We start from the raw sequence: 10,451 nt of genomic DNA on the forward strand, positions 1-10,451 counted from the left end.
AAAAGAAAATACTAACTGCATACTTATCCATTAGTGACGGAAATACATATTTATAACTACATGCCTACAGCAGCTTTCGAACCCAACCACTCTTCCTTTCGATGCAACCACTCTACCTACTATAAAACAATTCGAGTATTAAAAGTACTATTTGATTTATTTAAAGAAAAAGTATTATCATTGTTATGGTGTTATTCGTTTATCCGGATAATATCCCATTTGCACTTTATACCTTTAATATATGTATGTATACATACATTGAAGTTGCGCAACATGGGTATTTTTATTTGATCGCTTATAACTTACGTATTTTTGCATCGATTTTCTTCGATGATAGCTTATCTTTTTTCTAATTAAACAGAGCTTTACGTAAATAAAAAATATTTGGAATATGTGGTTTTGGAATGCTGCCCTCGCAAAAAGTAATTTTTTCATATTTTTTCATAAAAAAAAAAACAAAAATCTGAAATGATGAGCTAATATCTCGAAAACTATATGGTTGAACAAAAACCAATGTATAATGCAGTTATAGCAAATTTTATCGTCTTTCCGATTCTGTAAGCTTATTTGCAATTGCTTGACCCGTTCGTGAGATATACGTAATTAAAGGGAGCCATCTTTTTGGTTTTTTCGAATAACGGTAAATTGCAAATATCTCAAAAACGGTACCATAGAATCAAAAATGAACTCGATTTTCGAAATCAGGGGGTGGTTTTACATACGAATTTCATAACGGCGTCTCTGATAAATTTTGGCCGTCGACCAGTGTTATTTATTTCCACATCTCACCAGACACTAACTACATATATTTTTCTCGCTTTCACACAATCGTTGAGTTGGTTGATACAATACAGTACATCTTGTTTCTGCTAGGCCGAAAGTTCAAGTATTATGTTGATCATTAACCGATGCGTTGTTTATTGGAATATTTCAGGCATGCTTAACCAAAGAACCGATATCATTTCGTTACGATAATTAACGTTAATAAACGAAACAAAGTCATTTCGTTTCGTTTATTGACGTTAAGAACGTCGAATTAACGTTAATTTGACGTTCTTAACGTTAATAAACGAAACGAAATGACTTTGTTTCGTTTATTAACTTTGATTATCGTAACGAAATGATATCGTTTCGTTGGTTAAGCATGCCTGGAATATTTAAACTGATCCATGTCCACTTTTGCTGTCTGCTGTTAACACGATCTGAATCGGATGTGCAATGCTACGCTCGACTTTGCTTGCCTTCCTGCTTCAGTACCGAATTGTGGTAGATGCAGCAAAATCAGCGTTGTTGTTGAGTTATATTAGGGTGGTAGGATCGCCAAATTGTAGGGTAATTATTTGTAGATACTAATTTGTAGATACTAATTGTTATACTATAGGGTAATTATTTGTAGATACTAATTTATATTTGTAGATTTAAAAAAATTGAATCTTTAATTCAATATCAAAATTATAATACTTAATAATCAAAAATTTTCTTCTTTTCACGCAACAATTCAAAAGTAACTTAAATCTAAATTTTCTAATTTTAACTAAGTTGAAACAAGTAAAGTAAAATTATAAACCCTACATTTATAACAGATTCAGCAGAAATAAAATTCGTTACATCGACCGAACGCCTAAAAACGGTTTCCAGTAATAAAGAGTTTTCTACCTGAAAATATAATGATTAGAAATTTGAATTCATCTTAAAAATACTATGAAACTTAGGCGTGTAAAAATAACACTAAAATAACACTTTTCATTTTTTTCTATCATTACAAAACAGTAATTTAATAAACATATTATTGTGAAAGCGACATAAATCTTAATATCCAAAATTCGTCCTTGTTATGACTATTCACTTTTGCATTACTCGCTGAACGAATATTCAGCCCTATTCTGCATTTCGACTTGGATTGGAATTTTTTCGATTTGGCAATTTTGGTATTCTATGTTCCAATCTCTTTCGATCCAACTTCGAATCGTTCGATTTTTTGTATTCTGCATTGCGATCGTAGTTCCGTTTTTCTAAGTTGCAAATTAGTTGGCGGAAAAATATTTTCTTTTTATTTTTTTATTAATTTATAACAGAATTTTAACAAAAATGTAAGTAAAACTTGTTAGGAAACGTAGAAGGCTTGATGATGATTGTTTTTTTATATGTTTTCAGGTCAAAAACAACATGTCGATGTCGAAGTCCTTGGACGTATTTGCCCCGCAAAAGTATCTAAAATATACTTGAAAGCATCCTTGTTAAGTCGAAAATTCTGTTTGAACCTAAATAAAAAAATAAGTCATTAAACTTTACCACTTTTAAGTTCAATTTCTTACAATTCGTCACTCATCTCAAATGGATTACACAAATCTCGCAATATTTGCCTTTCCATTGTCGCCTGGGAATTTTCGTATGCGTTGCTTTCCAACTCCATAAATAATGCCGCGGCTATTGATTCCATTATAACAGACAGCTATAATTTGTGTCTGTTCGTTGGGTCCAGTTATATGCCAAAGCAATCTGCCGGCGTAGAGGAAGGTAAAGCGAAAACGTAAACAATCCTTGCGGAAAGAATAAATAAACCTTTATAAAGTATTTCAGGCCAGTGCAATGAAATTACCATCCTTAAAATTCAGAAAATGTGAACTATATTCGTGCAGGAATCCGTTTTAACAAAACTTGGTGGCCACGGCAGGGAATTGGCCAAAAGAACGACAAAAACACACTTACAATTATGAAAGCACTTCACTCAAAAAAATATAACACTGCGGCAATATATTCTATTGATTTTTTTTTGTACAAAATGTCGTGGATAATAAAATATAAACGTTTTTCAGTGTTTTTTACAAATTTTCTTTAATTTATTTTGTTCCAATGTTCACACATTCCGTACCAACAGCTGATTTCGAAAAATCATTTGATCTTCCTCTTCTCTTTACGATTCCGTCGTAATGCAGAATACCAAACTTCGATTGAAGCGGAGCGTAGAACGGGAACGTAATCGAAATGCAGAATAGGGGTGATTATTCGCGATTAACTTCCTCACATCATATCCTTGCATAAACCAATCTTCTAATTTCAATTCAAATGCTGTCATGATGGTTTCCAGACGCATTCAAACGCTCAGGACACAAGTAGCGAATGTAATTGGCTAGTATTTTATATTATATTTTGTACTATTTTTACATAAGACCTGGTCACGTTCCCAGATGCTTAGATTAGATGAAAGGTTTGCACGGTGGTTTAACGTTTAAGTAAGTCTGTGAGAATATATATTAGAAATTTTATGTTGTATGCTATTCACAAGAATGTATACCAATAACACCGCTATTTAATTATTTTAATATCAGCGTTTATATTCTCATTTTCTTTTCTACGCTCTTCACGGATACGTTTAAATGCCTCTGTTTTAACAAAGTCTGCTGAATTATAAACCACACCACTTTTTAAAGAGTTTTGCGTCAGTGAACCTTTCTTATTTGGTTGTATGACATATATTTACACTCTGGCAATTTACAGTTGGCGGATTTTCCAAGTCTAGATCAAAATACTGCAGTCGCGGCTTATCTGTTCTACTTGTAGATAAAGGAATGAATTTAATTGAAGATTGATTTATTGAAGCTGATTTCTGAAGCAAAACTGCCTTATCGGCAGGTCCAACACTGGATTCGGGCTTCGTTTTTCCTGATGGTGTGAAAAGCGATCGTGGTAATGTTTTAGTTTCAAAATTATTTAGATCAGATTCAGCAGAAATAAAATTTGTTACATCGACAGAACGCCTAAAAGCGGTTTCCAGTAATGAAGTGTTTTCGACCTGAAAATAGGATAATAAGAAATTTTAATTCATCTTAAAAATACTATGAAACGTAGGTATGTAAAAATAACACTAATATGTCACCCAGCATATTTAATTATTTTCATTTTTTCTATCATGACAAAACAGTAATTTAATAAACATATTATTGTTGTTAGTTAGGCTAGTGGCCTAATTAATTTCCTACCGGGTAGCCGCTCTCGTTAACTATTTTTTCGTTTGTCAGCAAGCAACTGCTGACTTCCAATCGTCCTCTTGATCCAGCATTTTCTTTCGTTAAGAGAGAAAATTCGGGGTTCGGTGGCGATTTGGAAGGTTCCGTCGTCTCTGATTTAGTTTGCCTGACAACAAATCACCATCTGATCCAGCGTTCGATTTTGGAGTTTCTCATTCAAACAAAAACGTAAGTTCCTAAAATCCTCTTATTTTGATATTAAATTAATACGTATTGACAAAATAAAGACATATTTTAATTATTGTACATATTTCTATGTATAAATACTAATCATATTTTTATTTCTTTTCCTCAAAATACAATTGGTTTCATTCCGGCCATTGTGTCGATAGTCCTTCGAGCTGTTCTACGAACAAGAAAGTACGTTTATAAAAGAAGCTTTGATATCAAAGAGGAGAATTTAAGCCAACAGGTGCCGAACATTTTACATACATACCTACATATTCATCATCTTCATAAACCAAAAAAAAAATTATTACGGATGAGTTTTCCTTTTTATCGTACTGAATAATAAATTCAGAAAAAACATACATATGTATATGAACGAGTGATTTTTGCGGAGTTTTGAAACGAAAAAAAAAATTTTAATTATAATAATTTTTTCGTTTGTGCGCGAGAAATTTTGAATTTTATTCTTTGTTTTCCAATAGTTGGTGCACTGAATTCTTTTAACTTTTTTTAAATTAATTCCTTGATAAATACGTGAACAAGTGTCCAAATTGGGAACTTCCTCTAATTTTTACCGTGCGGCTTCAAATTTGTATTGTTTTTTTTCTCGTCGGTGGCACAAATATACGGCCAAAATTGCCCATTGGACACGGTTTTTTCACCCTTTTAATTCATCACAACACAGCACTGCACTATAAATTCAATTTAAATAATTATCACATAATTTGTATGAATACAAAATCACTCGCGCGTTTATTTCCATAATTATAATCGTTTTAATTTATAAAATTCATAATAATAGCGATTTGCAATCGCATTATTAAAAACAAGTGCAAAACTAAATAAAAGAAAAAAAAAAACAAATCAAGGCGAATTTGCGTATCTAAATGCATTATAGTGGTGGGTGGTGAGCAACTTCGCAATAGGAGTGCAAATCCCGAAATTAGTACTGCGAATACCGAAACCTCATAAAGGAAGTTTAAATATACATTTTTACTGGAATTTATTTTAAATAAAGTGTGCAATTTTTTTGAAATAATTTGTGATCTATTTTGAAATAATAAATAAATACTTTTGTATCAAAATTTCGAGTTTTTTCATTTTTGTGGAAAGCAAGGAAACTGAAAGTTCCAGCCACGCTCAACCTCACCCACGCCGAAGTTAATGATGCCAAAATCATCATTCAAACTCAAGGGAAGTATTACGGAGACACGATAGAGCTGCTTCAAATGGCAGGACCCTTACCTAAAAAGAACACCCTTCTGACATTAAACCCAATGCCAGATGACTCAGGAATCATGCGAGTTCCGGAAGATTAGCCTATCCACATGTAGCCTCAATGAGCGGCACCCAATTATCACACCCGAAAACTCTCGATTTTGTTCTCTTTTGTTGGACTTCCTCTATTCGAACCTGCTGTACGCCGAAAAACAGCTTATGCCTTCTCGAGATATCGCCATAAAGGTGGACCAGGGGTGATTCTAGAATTTTTTTGTACGATATGGGTATCAAATGAAAGGTGTTAATGAGTATTTTAAAAGGGAGTGGGCCTTAATTCTATAGGTGGATGCCTTTTCGAGATATCGCCATAAAGGTGGACCAGGGGCGACTCTACAATTTGTTTGTACGATATGGGCAGGAGCGGGTTTACATAGGGGCAACATGGGCAGCTGCCCAGGGCGCCGTTTCAATAGGGGCGCCAAAACTAAGACAAGGAAAACATTTTTTTTTTTTTTATTTATCAAAAAAAATTTTATTTTGAATATTACAACAAGAATGAACAATTTTTTCAATTTTTTACAGAGAAAACATGAATCAAAGTACATTTCAGAACATTGGTACAGTTCTTAACCTTCGCCCCGGTGGGACTTACATATCGCCCATTTCCTGCATTTGCACTTTTAAAAATACACAACTTTTCAGGAAGGGCAGTTTTGAGATTCAACCGCCATATGGTGCGCAGGTATATGCAACATTTGGTTTGTATCTGAAGCGCTTAGTTTTCAACAAATCATAAAGAATTTTTTACTCAACATGAAGTATGATGTTAATAACTATTCTGCAGCATTAACTCAAAAATCACGTTTTTTGATTTATTCCGGTCTTGCAGCAAATGAGCGATATGTAAACACTAAGTTTTAGCAGCTTGTGTGCAGTAAATGACGTGAAAAGCCCGGCCCACATTCAAAACGACGACTGCGAGCGACAACGGCGAAAAACTGAAGCTTGACGATATTTGCCGCCAAGCACCGACGACTGATTATAATGAAAGCGACAACGACAATTCTGCATTAGCTCAAACAACAACAAAAAATTTAGAAAGAAGTATTTCATGTGTTAAAAAAATGTATAACTAATAAATTTCAACACATATTTAAGGCTATTTGCATTTATTTTGATTTTTATTCACAAAAAGAAAAAAGGACGACACGACCGTCGCCTGTCAAAATAGAAATAGATCTAATCTAGCGACAGCGGCATTCATGATTGATTACCGCTTTGTCGTGTTGTGCCCAAAAAATTCCTCCCCATAAGAACATGTGTAAAGATAACTTGACAGATGCCGCACCGTCGTTGTCGTCTTGAATCTGTTTTCCCTAAAAGATTCAAATTTAATTGAAATTTCAAATTTAAAAATCAAGTAGGCATTGAAGTATTTTTTCGGGGAAATGCGCGAGCTCACTTTTTCAAAGGAAACTAAGATCTGAATATTTTCTGTTTCTGGTTAATTTGAATAGTTCGCGCTTCTATACAATGCGCTGCGTACATTTTATGTAATCTTAAAAGTCGTTCCGAGTTAAAAACATAAAAAAAGTGTCAGTGAGTTAATGTTTTGTGAAAAATAGAAGAATGAGTGCAAATATGAAAAAGTTAAGCGGCGCAGCAAACCAAAAACGTGCAGCCTAGAGAGTGCAGAAAGGCAAAGATTTACTGTCGAAAATCCCAAAACTTGATTGTTTTTTTCAAACTCCTCGAAAAGAAAATGACTCCGTTGAGGTAAAAATGCGTAAATCAATTGATCGACAGCTAGGTTAGCCCAGCTAGATTCTGGGCCAGAAAGCAAGATTTCGCTACCTGGGAGGTACCCTACTGCCAAAAATTGTGAGTTTAGTTTCAGTACGAAACATTTTCACTATAAAATTGTTTTTCAGATTCGAATGATGAACTGCAATTTAATTATATTGCGAAATCTGTGCCACCCAATAGTGAGGGTTTAAAATCAGATAATTTTGAAGGTTAGAATATGGAAAAAAATGTGGTACCTATATAAAAGTTTTAATTCAGCCCTATAATGCATTTCGACTTGGATTGGAATTTTTTCGATTTGGAAATTTTGGTATTCTGTGTTCCAATCTCTTTCGATCCAACTTCGAATCGTTCGATTTTTTGTATTCTGCAAAAAATATTTTCTTTTTATTTTTTTTATTAATTTATCACAGAATTTTAACAAAAATGTAAGTAAAACTTGTTAAGAAACGTAGAAGGCTTGATGATGATTGTTTTTTGTATGTTTCCAGGTCAAAAACAACATGTCGATGTGGAAGTCCTTGGACGTATTTGCCCCGCAAAAGTACCTAACACATACTTGAAAGCATCCTTGTTAAGTCGAAAGTTTTTTTTAACCTAAATAAGAAAATAAGTCATTAAACTTTACCACTTTTAAGTTCAATTTCTTACAATTACTCACTCATCTCAAATGGATTACACAAATCTCGCAATATTTGCCTTTCCATTCTCGCCTGGCAATTTTCGTATGCGTTGCTTTCCAACTCCATAAATAATGCCGCTATACAGCTATAATTTGTCTGTTCGTTGGGTCCAGTTATATGCCAAAGCAAGCTGCCGGCGTAGAGGAAGGTGAAGCGAAAACGTAAACAATCCTTGCGGAAAGAATAAATAAACCTTTATAAAGTATTTTAAGCAAGTGCAATGCCACGGCAGGGAATTGGCCAAAAGAACGACAAAAACACACTTACAATTATGAAAGCACTTCACTCAAAAAAATATAACACTTCGGCAATATATTCTATTGCTTTTTTTTGGGCAAAATGGCGTGGATAATAAAACATAAACGTTTTTCAGTGTTTTTTACAAAGTTTCTTTAATTTATTTTGTTTCAATGTTCACACATTCCGTACCAACAGCTGATTTCGAAAAATCATTTGCTCTTCCTCTTCTCTTTACGATTCCGTCGTAATGCAGAATACCAAATTTCGATTAAAGCGGAACGTAGAACGGGAACGTAATCGAAATGCAGAATAGGGGTGATTATATGTTTTATACATTATAGGTCAAAGTTTCGAAAGTGGAGAAGTAACATCAAATCCTCTTACATGTGGCATACCTATTCAGGAAAATAAAGATTTGAATTCTCCACAAGACCCTAGTGGACTGAATCAATTGAATTTGAGCGATGATCCCGACAAATGGACAATTAATGATGCAATTCGTGATCATATAGCAATACATGGATGCAAACAGAATTCTGAAGCTGATTTCAGTCTATCCAAACGAATTTATCTTGATGGTAGCGTAAGATAGCTATCAGAAAATCTATTTCATAGAAATCTTCAAACTGGAGAGACAAGCCTTCGCACTTGGCTTATTTATTCTGCTAGCAAAGGAAGTGTGTTTTTTGTACCATGTTTATTTCAACTGCAAAATGGGATTCAATGATTGGAAACATTCGACTCAACGGATAAAAGAGCATGAAAATTCCCCAATCCACTAAAAGAACGTATTGAAACTGAAACAAAGGAGTCATCAGGAATCAAGGATTGATAAAACGCTCGCTATTCAATTGAATGAAGAAATAGATTACTGGAGGAAAGTTTTAAACCGAGTTCTTTCTGTAACGAAAGCTTTAGCATCCCGTGGACTTCCATTCAGGGGCAGTGACGAAAAAATGGGATCTCCAAATAATGGGAATTATTTGATGTTTCTGGAAGTTGTTGCAGGATATGAGCACAAGTTATTTATCCAAAACGATTTGTGAGGAGTTCATAAGTTGTATGGCGAAAAAAGTGATATCTACCATTTCAGAGGAGATAAAAACAGCAAAATATTTTTCTATCGTAGTAGATTCGACCCCTGATATATCCCACGTTGACCAGATATCGTTCGTTTTTAGATATATCCAGCAAAATGGTGTCCCCGTTGAACGATTTCTAAAATTCATGGAGAACACGGCGATAGAATTAGCTGATGCTATTTTAAAAACTTTGACTGACCTCGGACTAGACATTGCTGACTGTCGCGGTCAATCATACGATAACGCGAAAAACATGTCTGGAGCTTATAATGGTCATCAAGCTCGGATAAAAGCATCAAATCCTGCAGCAGAATACGTACCTTGCGCTGCTCATTCGCTGAATTTAGTGGGTGTACATGCAGTGGAGATTTGTCCAGTAACAGCGGCATTTTTTTTACAATTCAAAGCTTGTACAACTTTTTTACTGCATCAACGAGACGTTGGGAGCATCTGCAATCAGCTGCCCCAAAACCCATCACTTTGAAATCATTATCTACAGCTAGATGGTCAGCTAGATACGACGCAGTTAACATTCTGAATGATAATTATGTAAAAATTATTGAAGTTTTGATAGCGATTGAAGAAGATTTGACAGAAAAAACAATTTGTCGGCAAGAAGCGAAGGGCATTCGAATTCAATTGGAGAAGCTTGAAGCTTCATTTCTGACTATTTTGTGGCACTTCCTGCTTGCAAGATTCAATGCAGTGAGTCAAAAATTACAAGCTGTTGAATGCAGTATTGCCGAAATCATTGAACATTACAAGGGACTGCAAAAGATTGTCTCTGACTGTCGGGATGAATTTGATGAATACGAGAAAAGAACCCTCGAGTTATCAGAAGATCCAGAGTGCGATACCAGTAAGACACGAAAACGGACACGTAAATTGAGAACAGATGAATCGGTGTATGGAGAAGTGACACTGTGCGGAAGAGAAAATTTCTGAGTAAATATCTTCAATGTTATACTAGATAATTTGACTGTGGAATTAGAAGAGAGACGCAAGGCATACGATGAAATCAACAAAAAATTTATGATTATCCTCAAGGCGAGCGAATTGTCTTCTAACGGAGAAATCAGAATGGAATCGAAGGCTCTGATATCTACGTTCTCGTCTGATGTGGAACCGACAACTGATGACGAATTCGTCCATTTTTTTGCTTATTGCAAAGAAAATAATATTAAGACGAAATCTCCACTGAATGTTATGAAGCTTATTCGGTC

General features: G+C 34.4%; 1 long non-coding RNA gene across 2 annotated transcripts; it reads left to right on the plus strand.

The window, feature by feature from the left end:
• The first annotated feature begins 1,990 nt into the window (after nt 1-1,990).
• On the plus strand, nt 1,991-2,995 carry LOC137252235 (uncharacterized). 2 transcript variants are annotated; one of them, XR_010953484.1, is made up of 3 exons: nt 1,991-2,090; nt 2,155-2,517; nt 2,573-2,995. It is a non-coding gene; the product is annotated as an uncharacterized lncRNA (long non-coding RNA). The 2 variants fall into 2 exon arrangements; XR_010953485.1 differs by having other exon boundaries at nt 2,581-2,995.
• Nucleotides 2,996-10,451: the final 7,456 nt, after the last annotated feature.

Source organism: Eurosta solidaginis, chromosome 5 (genome assembly GCF_040869045.1).
Source record: "Eurosta solidaginis isolate ZX-2024a chromosome 5, ASM4086904v1, whole genome shotgun sequence".
NCBI classification, from domain to species: Eukaryota; Metazoa; Arthropoda; class Insecta; order Diptera; family Tephritidae; genus Eurosta; species Eurosta solidaginis.